The sequence below is a fragment of the Capricornis sumatraensis genome, chromosome 17 (genome assembly GCF_032405125.1).
Source record: "Capricornis sumatraensis isolate serow.1 chromosome 17, serow.2, whole genome shotgun sequence".
NCBI classification, from domain to species: Eukaryota; Metazoa; Chordata; class Mammalia; order Artiodactyla; family Bovidae; genus Capricornis; species Capricornis sumatraensis.
The window spans coordinates 27840546-27857193 of NC_091085.1; positions in this window are offsets into that span (position 1 = coordinate 27840546).

The following is a 16648-nucleotide window of genomic DNA, read 5'->3' on the forward strand; positions in this document are numbered from 1 at the left end:
TTGTTTATCAAGAAGAAACTATAGGGTTTTCTTAATGCAGAAGTTTTCAGGAGTCTTAGTCTCTGAACCTTTAATGCTTGTGTGTACTTCAAAGAGCTTTTGTTTATGTGTATTAACTCTCTACATTTACTGTATTGGAAATAGAAACTGACATTTTTAATACTTATTGATTCCTTTGAAGATAGTGATAATGAACACATTGCATTTTTAACATAAATAGCATTTTGGTATTATTGCAAAAATTATTTTGACCTTGGAGAACCCATGAGAGAATCACTGTCCCTGAAGTGTCCATTTAGAGAAGGCAATGGCAATCCACTCCAGTACTCTTGCCTGGAAAATCCCAGGGGCGGAGGAGCCTGGTAGGCTGCAGTCCATGGGGTCTCTAAGAGTCAGACACGACTGAGCGACTTCCCTTTCAGTTTTCACTTTCATGCACTGGAGAAGGAAATGACAACCCACTCCAGTGTTCTTGCCTGGAGAATCTCAGGGACGGGGGAGCCTGGTGGGCTGCTGTCTATGGGGTCCACAGAGTCAAACATGACTGAAGTGACTTAGCAGCAGCAGCAGCAGCGAAGTGTCCATTGGTTCCAGAGAATAATAGGGCATAATGAAGTATAACATTTGGATTCATTCAATTTGGGGGTGAACTTGCAAAGTTTCTAATTAGTGCCTTTAGCAACAATAAAAGGAGTTATTTTTCAGTCTGATGCAATCCACAAAGGTCCGTCTAGTCAAGACTATGTTTTTTCCAGTGGTCATGTATGGATGTGAGAGTTGGACTATAAAGAAAGCTGAGCGCTGAAGAATTGATGCTTTTGAACTGTGATATTGGAGAAGACTATTGAGAGTCCCTTGGACTGCAAGGAGATCGAACCAGTCCATCCTAAAGGAGATCAGTCCTGGGTGTTCATTGGAAGGACTGATGTTGAAGCTGAAACTCCAATACTTTGGCCACCCGATGCGAACAGCTGACTCATTTGAAAAGACCCTGATGCTGGGAAAGACTGAGGGCAGGAGGAGAAGGGGACAACAGAGAATGAGATGGTTGGATGGCATCACTGACTCGATGGACATGGGTTTGGATGGACTCTGGGAATTGGTGATGGACAGGGAGGCCTGGCGTGCTGCGGTTCATGGGGAATCAAAGAGTCGGACATGACCGAGAGACTGAACTGAACCAAATTTTCTATGCCTTTTGCTGAATTTAAAGTCGTCTTTACTACTTAAATAAATGAGAAAGAAGACAAAGTTTTCTTCACTTTTGAAAAAAAAAAAAAACAAAGACAAAAACTATTAAGTTCTTCACAATTGCATTATTTTCTATGTGTCCTTGAAACTTTTCCTTGTCACTGCGAATAAATACAAAACCAACTATTGCTTCGCAGGCAACCACAATCTATCCTAATCAAGTGCTCAAATCTCTGACAACTCCGATTTCATCATTTCCAAAATCTACACTAAAACTTATAAAATGTCTACTTATAATTTTCTTAGAGATTTTCCAATCAGCTTTTGAGAAATCACATATATTCCTTTTCCTCTTTATGTAAAGGGAAATGCTGGAAATCATTAGGTTGGTTTCATGTATTGCTAATGTAAGAGCTGCATAAAAAACTGTCAGATCAGAAGATATGCCCAGTCTTCCCTTAGTTTCTGCAGGTAAAGCATTAATAATATAAATATTTTAGAGACAGTATGCATTTTGGGAAGAATGGAGATTTGTCAATAGGTTTCTTTCCATGATATGTACTTATCTTCAGGAAAGCACTAATTAATGCTTATAAACTATGCTGCCATAGAGAATTTTAGTCTCCTCCCCTGATATTATTACTTATAGAAATAAACTAACCACAACTAGAAATTAATCCAATATCATCCACAGATATTTTTACTTTACTGTTTGGCTTTCCTGAAGACTTTGATACAAGCTACAGGCTAGAGAATGTGCTTTCAAAAGAGAAAGAAGGACAGTCTCAGAGATTTGTGGAAAAGTACTCCATCAGGCATTTCAAACTATGGACACTAAGGCATAGACTTGAAGGTACAGCCTCTTAGCAAACATCACTTCGATAACTTTCAGATCATACAAGTGACCTGAATCAGAATTTCCAAGGCTCATTTTAATACAGAAGTCAGTATTAAATACAGTATTTAATACAGAAGTCACCTGCAAGTGGAGGCGTAACCTAGGCTCCAGCAGAAAAACAAAAACACACAAACAAAACCAACCCCAAACTAATTACATAAGAATGAGTGCACTGATGAGAGAAATTACATTGTTTATTTATTGCAGTATTATTGGTGTTTTTTGAATGTTCCATTTTCCAAATATACATGGAAGTCTTTTTTCTTTTTTCTTAAGCTATTTGCAACTCAAAACAATTAATTACTTGTTTAGTAACTCTAACAATTTAGCATTTATTAATTGAAATAATACTTTTAAAACGATATCTGATTCTCACTGACCTCCCAGAATTCTTAAAATCTGAGTCTCTTGACTTTTTATGGAAAAATAAAAATAGATTGCATTAGTACTATAAAAGTCTGTTCTCATTTTTACCAGTACATATGTGACAAATTACATAATCACAGCCACACCTGCAGTATCATATGATTCTGTGATCCTTATTGAATTGGGTGTGATAAGATGGTTTTTAATAAGAATGGTTGCTTTATTGACAACACAAGGCATACAAAGTTCTGTTAGGAGAACTGACCTTACAGAGCTGAGTCTCCAAGGTGGTGAGAAAGGTAATTTCTGACAAGCCAGGAGCCTTAGAAAATTTTGAGGATCTCTGAAAGAGAATTCATTCATTCAGATGTATGAGCACTGTAGTACAGATTTGCTGGAGATAATTTCTTGTGTTTGTTTTCCTATCCTCTGAATAGTGAATGCTTAGAGATATTTAAAATGATGATCTTAATTTTTTTTTAATGGAAACATTTGAGTGGAAATGAATTTTGTGTACTTGTGAATTTATTCAGTGCTGTATGGGACTTGATTAGTAAAAGAATTCTAAAGGAAGCTTGCAGAGTTAATGAAAAAATCTTACTTGATCTATGTAAAACTAGGTCAAACCTAACAAGACTAGTCTATTTTTCTGTGACCAGTAATAAAATGTATTTGGTATCATAATGAATGTAAGGTGGGAAGACTGTCAGAAAAATTAGTGTGAGTGGACAAATGGAAATTGGCAGAAATTAGTACCAGATGTCTTATTTAGTGCACAAATCCTACTTATCTCTGTCTTTTTATAATCTTTGAGCTATTTTTACAACCTTGTAAATTGTAGATAACTGCTAGTGATACACATAATTCTTGGTTATTATATGTAGATGCATTTGATGAGTGGACTGCAGTTGGTTTCTACAAACCTTGTTGAAGAATCAATATATTATGTCTATTAATCACACTAATTTCAATATTCCTGTTTGCTTATATATGTATCTGCTTTTTGGATAATCAATTGACCAGATGTAACATCCTTCATGCTCTCTCATTAATTAATAAATTAAACTACTTATTTGAAATTTGTTCATATATTTAGATGAGAATCATGGTTTTACCTTTTTCAAGTTTATGCCTCAATGTTACTGACATACATATTATTTCAGTTTGTCTTTCAAGCCCTTAGTGTCATTTTTTTTCAACTTCTACTGTGTAACAGGTTCCATTTAAGTAGATTTACACGTCCTTTCAATTCTAAGAACCACTCCACACTGTAGGTATTAGTATGTTCATTTTACATCTAAGATCAAGATGCTAAGTGGAAAAATTATGATTTAATCTATTTCTGATGCCTGTACCATTAGTAACAGTTTGTTAACTTTTCAAATGTTTAAAGCTCCAAAATGCAAATGATTGATACTATCACTTATTATCTACTTTGATATAACACAATTTGGTTTAATTGCTTTGATTATCATTCAGAAAGTAAACTATAAAGAAATCTTCTAGGCAAATTCTCAATGAGATGAAGGAAACTGGCATCAGATGTATACATTCTGTTGACAACAAAAGAAACCTCCATAAATAATCCTAGAGAATTGGCTGCTTTATTATTGAAAAACCTTTATAAAATTGGCCAACTTCCGAACTTCCAACTTTCCAGAGAACCTATTAACCTTAGATGGTATTGTTTTGAACAATTTTTAGAATCATCTACTTTATCACCAAAAGCCAGGAATTGCTTGTTCATTTTTATGTTGTTTTCAGTTTTGTTTTTTATAAAAATAGAATTCTTGATGGAGCTGACTTTCCTACATACCTCAGCCATGTGACTTGCTCATACTTAGATATGAGGTAACATTTTGAATATCTTGCTATAAAACATTTTCTCTGTCTAGATTGCAAGGCCTTTGCATTTTTCTTTCTTTTCAAAGTTTTCTCTATAACTATGGGTGTCCAATAACTATTTTGTGAGGACAATAAATTATTGTTCCCTCTTGGTCCAGAATTCTTTTACCAAATGTCTACTTGTCTTCAGATGTTGGCCAATTTTTGCTTTCTCCTAAATTAAAAAGTCCAGACAAAAGCTACACTGAGACTTGTGATAGTTTTGGATAATTTATATCTTAATTTCTCTTTTCCTTCATGATTGAATTTTGGTAAGACACAGAGAGCCTTTCTCCCCCTGTCAGTTTCTGTATATCCAGCAACATAAGAGAATCCATTGTGTGGGTAATTATGTCAGCCTTAATCAATGCTTACCTCATAAATTTGTGAGAATTAAGTATATATATTGTAATATCTAAGCCCCTTTTGAACACATACCAAATTTCAGTTTCCTCTCATTTTTCGTTTACGTTTAGTTTTGTCTGTTCTATCACTGATTATCAGTGATATCCTAGATATACCTACTATGCTTACCCAGTTCTTATTTGGATTAGTTCTTATCTGAAAGTTGTTTAACTCTTCTACTTGAGTATTTCTTTGGAAAGATGTGTTTATACTTTAATGATTCTTAGAATTTCTTTCTCTTTTCTATTTGTTGCCTTACTGATTAGCCCCATATTTAATTCTTGAGTCTATGTTTGTTTTACTTCCTATTCTTTACTTTATAATATTTATATATTCAAGTTTGTACTTGAAGCTGATTACTTCAAATATTCTTATCTTCTTTATGATGGGGCTTTCAAATGTGTAAGGGTTTTTCCACTTTTTTCTGTAAACTTATCCTCAAAATTAGCAAGTCAAGACTGATTTTGTTAGTTTCTCCAAGAAATATATCATTTGAAAATTCTTGATTTGGGATCATCCTACCATAATGCCAATCTCTACTCAAAGTGTAATGGGCTAAAAACAACCCTGAAGCTTTTTCAAATTACCTTCTTTTACTTCTGATATGTTCATACCAGTATCAACATCCACTTAAAAATATATATATATATATATATTTAATTGAAGAATGAATTGCTTTACAGAATTTTGTTGTTTTCTGTCAAACATCAATATGAATCAGCCTCAACCTCCACTTTTTCTTTTTCAAATAAGGATCTTAAATTTCTTCTTCCTTTTCTACTTAAACAGGTACTATTTTCATCAGTCATTGTCAGTTTTATTGGGCTAATTGATAAGAGTTAATCATTTTGTTTTCTATTCTCACTCATTGTAATACAGCTACATCTTGCTACTGCTGCTGCTAAGTCAACTCAGTCGTGTCCGACTCTGTGCGACCCCATAGATGGCAGCCCACCAGGCTCCCCTGTCCCTGGGATTCTCCAGGCAAGAACACTGGAGTGGGTTGCCATTTCCTTCTCCAATGCATGAAAGTGAAAAGTGAAAGTGAAGTCACTCAGTCATGTCCGACTGTTAGCGACCCCACGGACTGCAGCCTACTAAGCTCCTCCATCCATGGGATTCTCCAGGCAAGACAGCTACATCTTAGAATTTGTTAACCACACTTTGCTTTCCATATGTCCTTCCTCCATTCTGTCATGTTACTGCTAAATTCTAAAATCTTTAATTTTAAAACCCTTCACTTTTCTATGTTCATTTATAGATTCAACTATTAAATTCTTTTCATTTTCCTCATCACTGGCTCCTTAGTTTGATTTACCAGTTGTATCTCACATGCTTCACAGTCCTTAGATTATATTGCTCAGTCAGTCCCAGCTTTGTTATGTTTGTCATATCTGTAAGTTCAATAATTTTACAAACCAAATAAAAAATAAAATGGGAAACAATTTTTCTAGAGACGTATGCTCTAATGTTGAATTATATCTGGGAAAAATTTCTTAAGAATTTGCCATCCATAGCTGAATTAAGAATCAGTAGAAATCTCCTTATTCATTCTGACTTGATGTTCAGTTGCGAAGTCGTGTCCAACTCTTCATTACCCTGTGGACTGCAGCACGCTAGCCCTCCCTGTCCCTCACCATCTCCAGGAGTTTGCCCAAGATCATAGCCATTGAATCGGTGATGCTATCCACCCATCTCATCCTCTTCTGACACTGGCACCGAATGCAGACTTTTTATTTTATTCAGTGTTGTAAAGGTGCTGTTGATCATATTTTTTTCATTCAATCATTCTTTCCATCATTCACTCATTTATTAAGCAGGTTTTTGAGGGTGATCTGTATATCCAACCCTTATGAACATATATAAAAACAAGATGTCACTGTATTCAAGTTGCTTTAGTGTAATCGGGTAAGAAAATAAGTAAAATGTTAATATGCAGTCTGATAAGGATCACAATTAAGATATGGTAGAAATGCTATGAAAGGATAACCTTCAAAAGTTTTGAAATGCTATAAAGGGGAAAGAGAAGAGGATTTATCTGGAGGGAGAAACAACACAAAACTTCCGGGCATAGGGATTACTTGTAAAATGGCATGGCGGGTGCTTGTGGAAAAGCAGTGTGAGGTTAGGCATGGTAAGAAGTTTGGTATGACTTTATATGAAGTAGTTGCTCTCTCACTTTACTGTCTGTGTTTCTTCAGTAACTTTCCTTTGTCACCCTTACAGTTTACAGAAGCCTTTAGGATCAACAGTAATCTGATGTTTTGTTTTCATGAAATGATAGTAACTGTTAAAACTCAATTTGCAAACCGCATGGTAACCATGTAGTTAGGTATCTTTTCTTGTTCTCTACAGAGACAGAATTTGAGTTAGTCTGTCAAAGTAACCTCTATTTTATTTTTTATTTTTTTAATTTTTATTTTTACTTTATTTTACTTTACAATACTCTATTGGTTTTGAAATATATTAACATGAATCCACCACGAGTGTACATGAGTTCCCAAACATGAACCCCCCTCCCACCTCCCACTCCATATCATCTCTCTGGATCATCCCCGTGCACCAGCCCCAAGCATCCTGTACCCTGCATTGAACGTAGACTGGCGATTCGCAAAGTAACCTCTATTTTAATAAGTAGAATAGTCATGAAGTAAATTAATGAATGTTTCAATCTGTACATTTGTGTATATTTATACTTTCACATGGATAGCTCTAACTGGTGTGATTCAGATTCATTTCAGTTCGTACACACAAGGAAACCTTTATCAGACTTCAGACGGCAAGGCTCCTTTAGAAAGTCAATATACTGCAGAAGGGGCTTCCTTGATAGCTCAGTTAGTAAAGAATTCTGCTGCAATGCAGGAGACCCCGGTTTGATTCCTGGGTCAGGAAGATCTGCTGGAGAAGGCGTATGCTACTCACTCCAGTATTCTTGGGCTTCCCTGTGGTTCAGCTGGTAAAGGATCCGCCTGTGATGCAGGAAATCTGGGTTCAATCCCTGGGTTGGGAAGATTCTTTGGAGAAGGGAAAGGCTACCCACTACAATATTCTGGCCTGCAGAATTTCATAGACCATATGGGGTCACAAAGAGTCGAATACGACTGAGTAACTTTCACTTCATATTGCAGGAGAGATGTTAAAAAGTGAAATTCTAATTATTCTTGACATAGGACATTCTTAGGGTGCCTCGTGCCAAAATGATGAAAGTTACTTTTCTTCAGGAAATTGAAGAGATGATGCATGAGACATCTTCAGATTTCCAAGGAAGTGGAGTTAAATAAGAAACAAATGTACACCCATGGTGGATTCATATCAATGTATGAGAAAACCATTACAATATTGTATAGTAATAGGCCTCTAAAAAATTAAATAAATAAAGTGAAAAAAAAAAGAATTTGCTCACAATGTCTATTGACAGTAAAGTATAAAAAATGTACTCTAGGTATATAATATTTAAATATTTCATCAAAAAGGAAATTAAATACTAAAATTACTTTTATATTTTAAAAAGTTAAAATATTCAAAATATTAAAATATATCAAAATATTCAAATTAGAAGGCAAACATGAATATAATTATTATCTAAATTTTAAATAAAAATTTAAATAACAAGTTTTGGAAACTTTAATGAAATGTAATTAAATACTTTTATAAATAAAATTCCTTGAAATTCTAAAAAAAAAAAGAAACAAATGGTACTTTCTGATACATACAGATCATCCTGAAATCACTTCACATCTGGTTGCTAAAATAGAGAAATAACTAAATCTTTTCAAAAACAAGGGAGAGAAAATATAGCAAATATCATGTAATAACTTTATGGCATCATCTAGCATGGCTCTGTGTAGATTATTTATAATGGTAGGCTTATTGTTGTACACAATTAAAAAGGAATTAAATTATAGATGGGTTGCAATACACTATATAATCTTATTAACCTTTGATATTTTAAAACTTCGATATGTCACTTTGATATTTACAAAACTTATTTTTAATCTTTAGCACTATCTAAGAAATTTACAAATGTTTACATTTTCAGACTATTGTAAGCTCATAACATTAGACTATTCTAAATTTAAAAAAAAATTGTAGAAATTTACATGAGTTTCTTACCCTCACATGTGCATATATGTGAAAAAATTATGTTGAAGGAGTATTAATAGTGAATTAATATACATGGTGGAATACATTTTTTGTAACTATGTATATGTGTGTGCAAGCTCAGTCACTTCAGTTGTGTCCAACTCTTTCGACCCTGTAGACTGTAACCCACATGGCTCCTCTGACCACGGGGATTCTCCAGGCAAGAGTGGGTTGCCATGTCCTCTTCCAGGGGATCTTCCTGACCTGGTGATTGAACTCGCATCCACCTGTGTCTTTTCCATTGCAAGTGGATTCTTTACCCATTGAGCCATGCGGGAAGCTGGGTTCGATACCTGGGTCAGAAGATCCCCTGGAGAAGGAAATGGTGAACCACTCCAGTATTCTTGCCTGGAAAATCCCATGGACAGGGGAACCCGGCAGGCTAAAGTCCCTGGGGTTGCAAGAGTTAGATACAACTTAACGACTAAACTACCATCATATATATACACTTAATAGGAAATTTATATGAAGCTCGCAATTAAATTCACTTAATTTTCTGCCTCTTGAAAAATGTTTCTGGAACACACTACTCTTCCTCATGCTGTCTTTCCAACAGCATGCCATTTAATTGTCAAACATAATTATATGAGTTTTTATTTTTGATTTCTAACAATGGAATTAATTTTTAGTACTTTCTTACCACTTTAAAAGCTAATATAAAATATGTGTCCATGAGGGTTAAAACATAGACATTACTTATCACTGGATAACTAGTTTTGAATCTACATTGTTTGAATATACATTAGTATATATTATCACTGTAAAAGTATTCTCATGTGACATAAAAATAACATTCTCATAGATATTTATGTAATATAAGAAAAGATTGTGACCTTCAAAAAGTCCTAATTTGGAAATATTTTTATCAAAATCTGAGTTCCTATTTCCCTTAAATCTCAGAAAAGAACTATTGATTTTTTTTATAAGAATTAAATAAGAAAGAAAGGAGTCAAGCTGCTTCTTTTATTCCACTCAAACTCAATCGCATATATCTGGGAAACGGTAGTGTTGGTGAAAGCAGGAATGCTGTGGGAATTTTCATATGGCAGCATAGTATTGTAAACTAATAAATATAGAATTTGCTTCTTTGTCTTCCTCTTCACTTCTTCATATAATTCCCAAATGGCATCAGATCGGAAAAGTGAAGGCTTCACATCAGACTGAACAATGAGAAAGGACTGTACACTGAGTTAAATATCTGTTTGGTTTGAAGATTAAATTCTAGTTCTATTATGCCATGCTTTTTTCTCATACTGGAGACTGCCCATTATTAAATACTAGGATGTGTGATAAAATTCTGGCCTAGTATGAATTTTCAACCAAAGGAAAGATAACCATTTCAGGAAACTGTCAATATAAGATACTGAAATTTAATGACATAATTTGAGTCAATATTATAATATTTTGAAGAGGTATTGAAGGCCAGAATTAAACTAATTTTCAGATGCAGAGACAGTTAACAGTGAGTTTTAATGAACTATTCAAGGTCATTGTTTGCTTTTATTAGATGTAAATTGCTTATTTTATTTAGTTTCCTAGCTTTTATGTGCCTAGTGGTAGTTCTTGACTTTTTCCCATAAAATAATAAGATTATTCATACATTAGGATGGGAAGTGCATAATGGAGATAATCCTACACCCAAATAAAGAGCTCACCTAGAGCCAGACATCTTTGAGTGTGAAGACAAGTGGCAACAGGAAGTATCACTATGAACAAAGCTAGCAGAGGTGATGAAATTTTAGCTGAGGTATTTTAAATCCTAAAGGATGATGCTGTGAAAGTGCTGCACTCAATATGCCAGCAAATATGCAAAACTCATCAGTGGCCATAGGACTGCAAAACATCAGCTTTCATTCAAGTCACAAAGAAGAGCTATGCCAAATAATGTTCAAACTACTACACAGTTTCACTCATCTCACATGCTAGCAAGGTAATGCTCAAAATTCTCCAAGCTAGGCTTCAGCAGTACATGAATCAAGAACTTCCAGAGGGTCAAGCTGGATTTAGAAAAGGCAGAGGAACCAGAGATCAAACTGCTATCATTTGTTGTATCATAGAAAAAGCAAGAGAGTTCCAGAAAAATATCTACTTCTGCTTCATTGACTACACTAAAGCCTTTGACTGTAGATCACAACAAACTGCGGAAAATTCTTAAAGAGATGGGAATACCAGACCACTTTACCTGCCTCCTGTGAAACTTGTATGCTTCTAATAAGAAGCAACAGTTAGAACTGGACAAAGAACAAAAGACGGGTTCTAATCTGGGAAAGGAGTACATCAAAGCTATAGATTGTCACCTTGCTTATTTAACGTATATACAGAGTACATCACGTGAAATGCCAGGTTGGATGAAGCACAAGCTGGAATAAAGATTGCTGGAGAAATATCAATAACCTTAGATATGCAGATGACACCATCCTTATGTCAGAAAGTGAAGAAGAACTAAAGAGCCTTGATGAAAGTTAAAGAGGAGAGTGAAAAAGCTGGCTTAAAAGTAAACATTCAAAAAATGAAGATCATGGCTTCTGGTCCCATCACTTCATGGCAAATAGATGGCGAAACAATGGAAACAGTGACAGACTCCATTTTCTTGGGCTCCAAAATCACTGCAGATGGTACCTGCAGCCATGAAATTAAAACATGCTAGCTCCTTGGAAGAAAAGTTATGACTAACCTAGACAGAGTATTAAAAAGCAAGAACATTACTTTGCTGACAAAGGTCTGTATAGTCAAAGCTGTTTTTTTTTTTTTTTTCCCACAGTAGTCATGTATGGATGTGAAAGCTGAATCATGAAGAAGGCTGACTGCCAAAAAACTGATGCTTTTGAACTGTGGTGTTGGCGAAGACTCTCGAGAGTCCCTTGGACTGCAAGGAGATCAAACCAGTCAATCCTAAAGGAAATCAGTCCTGAATATCCATTAGAAGGACTGATGCTGAAACTGAAGCTCCAATACTTTGGCCACCTGATGTGAAGAACTGACTCATTTGAAAAGACCCTGATGCTGGGAAAGATTGAAGGCAGGAGAAGAAGGGGACGACAGAGGATGAGACAGTTGCATGGCATTACTGACCCAGTGGACATGAGTTTGAGAAAGCTCTGGGAGACTGTGAAGTACAGGGAAACCTGACATGCTTCAGTTCATAGGGTCTCAAAGAGCTGGACATGACCGAGTGACACAACAGCAACAAAAAGAACAGAGTAGTTAAGAGATACAGTTGGGGGAATGGGTCTAGCTTAGAAATTGCCCTTTTCCTTCTTTATAATTCATATTGAAGGGAATTTTTGTGAGAATAAGTGTTCTAGATTAGGGTTCTAATTAATTTCAGCATTCTGAGGGAATTTATAGGAGTGATGTGTTATAGTGTAACAAAGAAATTATTGGGTGTAAAAGTCCTGCCCCCCCAAACCCTTTAAGATATAAACTTAAAGAGAGAGAGAGAGATGGAAAGAAAGTTAAAGAAAGGGTAAGAAGTCCAATTGCAAACTGCCTGGACATGTTTCATATGCTAAGTGCATGGCACTTGGTATCAATTCCCTCCTGAGTATCTCTTCAGCGCTGCACAGAACCAGAGCCTATGTACTCTCTAGTAACAAGAGAAATGGAGGACAGGTAGTTCTTTTGTTAGATCCTTACGACTTTATCAGGTCAGTTCAGTCACTAAGTGGTGTCCGACTCTTTGCGACGCCATGAATCACAGCACACCAGACCTCCCTGTCCATCACCAACTCCCAGAGTTCACTCAAACTCATGTCCATCGAGTCAGTGATGCCATCCAGCCATCTCATCCTCTGTCGTCCTCTTCTCCTCCTGCCTCCAATCCTTCTCAGCATCAGAGTCTTTTCCAGTGAGTCAACTCTTCACATGAGGAGGCCAAAGTACTGGAGTTTCAGCTTTAGCATCATTCCTTCCAAAGAACACCCAGGGCTGATCTCCTTCAGAGTGGACTGGTTGGATCTCCTTGCAGTCCAAGGAACTCTCAAGAGTCTTTTCCAATACCACAGTTCAAAATCATCAATTCTTCGGCGCTCAGCTTTCTTCACAGTCCAACCCTCACATCCATACATGACCACTGGAAAAACCATAGCCTTGACTAGACGGACCTTTGTTGGCAAAGTAATGTCTCTGCTTTTTAATATGCTATTTAGGTTGGTCATAACTTTCCTTCGAAGGAGTAAGCGTCTTTTAATTTCATGGCTTTTATAACAATCCCTTTAATTATTTTGATAGGAACAATAAAAGGTTTGAAAATAGGAGTAAGAAATCCACAGAAAAATGTGTCAAAATATCTAGAGTAACAGTTAAAGAATGGTTTGTTAACAATATCTAATGGTTAAGTCTGGTCTCTTGTTGCATAGCTGTAACAAGTTTAATCATGGTAGCAATGAAATAGAGGTTATTTTATCCTGTATAAATAGGTTGGAAACTCTGTCCCATTACTCATCTCCTCCAAGGCAGTGATCTGATTACCTTTGAGTTAGAACAGAAGGATAGATGGGATCTGATAGAGAAAGCAAGCTGTTATAATATCTCCAGTTCACTGTGTATCAATGTCTTTGCCTTCTTGTTAAAAAATGACAGCCTTATTGTTCACTTTTCTTTATATTGCCTAGTTGCATTCTGCTTATGTCTTTAAAAAAATTTGACAAAGTTACTCTATGATCTGTGGTCAAATTAGTGTCTCTTCTTGGACTTCTTGGGAACCTTTGGAGTGTGGAGGATAATAATGATGAGAGCCGCTCTTATGAAACCTTGGATGATGTTCCTAAGAATCAGATTTTTGGCAGTATATGGAGGTTGATTAGGTTTTAACTTTGTATTCCATTCCCTTTCATTAGGATTTTGTTTTAAAACTACCAGGGAAAAGAAGTTAAAAATATTTTACTCCAAGATTTCAATATATAAAAATGTCACTATAGCATAGCCATACTCCTTAGTTAAATATGGGAGCTTAAAGAAGAGAGAACATCAACTCTATATTTGGTTCAAGTAAATAATCTAGATATAATTATAATGATAAATTAGATTTGGAGACTTCTAGGACTTTTCTGGTGGCTCAGATGGTAAAGCGTCTGTCTACAACGTGGGAGACCTGGGTTTGATCCCTGGGTCAGGAAGATCCCCTGGAGAAGGAAATGGCAATCCACTCCAGTACTATTGCCTGGAAAATTCCAGGGAGAGAGGAGCCTGGTAACCTACAGTGCATGGGGTCGCAAAGAGTCGGACACAACTGAGCAACTTCACTTTCACTTTCACTAAGAAATCTGAAAGTTATAGTTCTTTATGGTCTCTGTTCTTAGTTTAGGGATTACCAGTTTATATTTTTTACCTGGTATCCCTAAAAGAACTCTCATCTTTTGGCTGTGAGCTAAGAAAGGGTTACTTGGAAGAAGTGATTATGTATTTATTTAATGTCTCCTCTGTGCCAGGTACTATATTAAATGTTTTACATTAAAAAAAAAACTGAATACAGTAATTTTATGAGGTATGTGTTCTTTATTTTTAGACTGCATGTATATGCATGCACACATATACACACAGACATACAAAAGACTCAGAAATTAAGAAAATTAAATATATATTACCCCCTAGGATATGAAGAATTTTTTGAGTCAGATTCTTCATCTCTACTATCTGTGAGTTGTGATCACAAGATCCTATCTGATTCTTTGAAGTTCTAATAGAAGAGAAAACGATTTTTGACTTAATTGTTATACTGTTACCAATAACACTAACATTGATGGCAGAAGAGGGAGAATCATTTCACAGCCAGTCCTTCTGTGATGCTGAAGGATGCAGCTTGAGAAGGTCTCTGATTTAAACAAATATGTCAATCACTGATCTCTGTACAGTCAAGAGAGCACAGGATGAAGATGTGGGCATAGATGAATTGCCTCCAATTCTCTTCAAGTCTTTCTAGTCCTTGGGCAAAACCACTTTCCTCCAGGTAGCCATCTTTTCTTTTCTGGTGTACTTCTTAAGTGAGCTTCTCCTACATGGTGCCCTTCTAATCCAATCTTCATATAAATCTTCCCAAATGATATTCTTAAGATGTAAGTCCATTCATGTTACTCCCTTACTCTTTAACCTTAGTTACTTCTCATTATCATTAGTATGAAGTTCAATAGTCTTACACTGTTTTAGTAAACCTTTATCACCTGACCCACTATGATCTGGGAAATGAGGGTATAGTTTTCAGGAGAAAAGTGAATAGGTAATATCAGATGCAAAACAAATGTTTTTGTGTAAATATATTCAAATCTATAACTTGCAATAAATACTTCTAATTTTTTTTCACCTTATGGGAAAGTTCACCTGCTCTTTAGAGATTTTGAAGAATTTGAGGGAATGCTTGAGTTTTTTGCTCTTGTTTTTGTTTTCATATCTGATTCCAAATCTCAAGAAACAGTATGTGTTAGCAAACCTCAGACTATTACTTTGAAATCATTTTACAAAACTCTTTCAGACTGAAAGTTCTTCAGTAGAGAGCATAAAGGAGAAATGTAGAGCATAAAATGAATTATGATCTTACCAGAAATCTAGGTCTCAAAGTGATGAAAAACAATCACCAAGGTTAGGCAATGGTTAAAGCAGGCTAGTCTTCAGTGTCAGTGGCTGAATTCAGGTATTATAATTCATTACTCTTTCAACTGCTCCATAACCACCTTCTTTCTATATAAAGTAAGACTTCAGAAAACATTTAGAAATAAGAATTATCCTTTCTCTTCTTTGTTCTGTCAGCCAAACACATTGCTTTAGAGGATATTTAAACAGGTTCTAGTCAAATGAGCAGTGCTTCCCTGACCAGTACTTTGGACAAACAATAACAGGGTCAAACTTTCAAAGGTGCATGGTGTCATACACTGTCATATTATCATTTAGCAATTACACGTATATATTTGTTTTAAAATAATTAATAAATAGGGCCACGCATTAAGTGTAGAGTATAAGAAATGAAACCACAGAAAGCACACTGTATGTTTAATATTGAACTGGCTATAAATCAAAGAAACTATAATAATACTAATTTTCTTTGTGTGTCTTTGAAATGCAACTCATAGTGCCTCATCAAAGGAAAATAATCAGTACTTTTTCTTAGAATGGATAAATGACATATGATAACATTCACGTGCTTTTCATGTTTCTGTAATATATCGGAAGGAACATTTGAAATCAAGGAAATATAGATAAATTACATTACTATGTAGGACTAACCACTTTGATTTTTTTCCAGCAATTTTTCAGTTCATGGTCTGCTTATATCTCTCTGCTAATATACTTTGAAGAGGCAGAATTATTCTCAGTGATTGCTACGACTTTGATTCAGCACAGCAAGGACAAGCTAGTTGGTATAAATGGATATTCAGTATTTTTCTGTATGCTAAAGATCATAGAGTTACACTTGTAATGTGGTTCCAGCCTCTCTCAGTGAAATCAGCACAATTGAAATATGCTTTGTTGTTTTGAATAACATCTTGGGTAGGATCTGTACTTATCATCAAACAGAGTCAGGAAATATATTTGACATAATCTTATATGCTGTTCAATTACAAAAATGAGGGATTTTATTTTATTTCAGAGTATCTTTATTTTTTTCATTTTTAAACATTTTGTTACAATTTAGAGTATAGTTGATTAACAATGTTGTGTTTAGGTGTACAGTAAAGTGATTCAGTTATGTATATACATGTACCTACTTTTTCCAATTCTTATCCCCATTTTTTAAATTTTTTATTAATTAATTTTAAAAATGAGGAATTT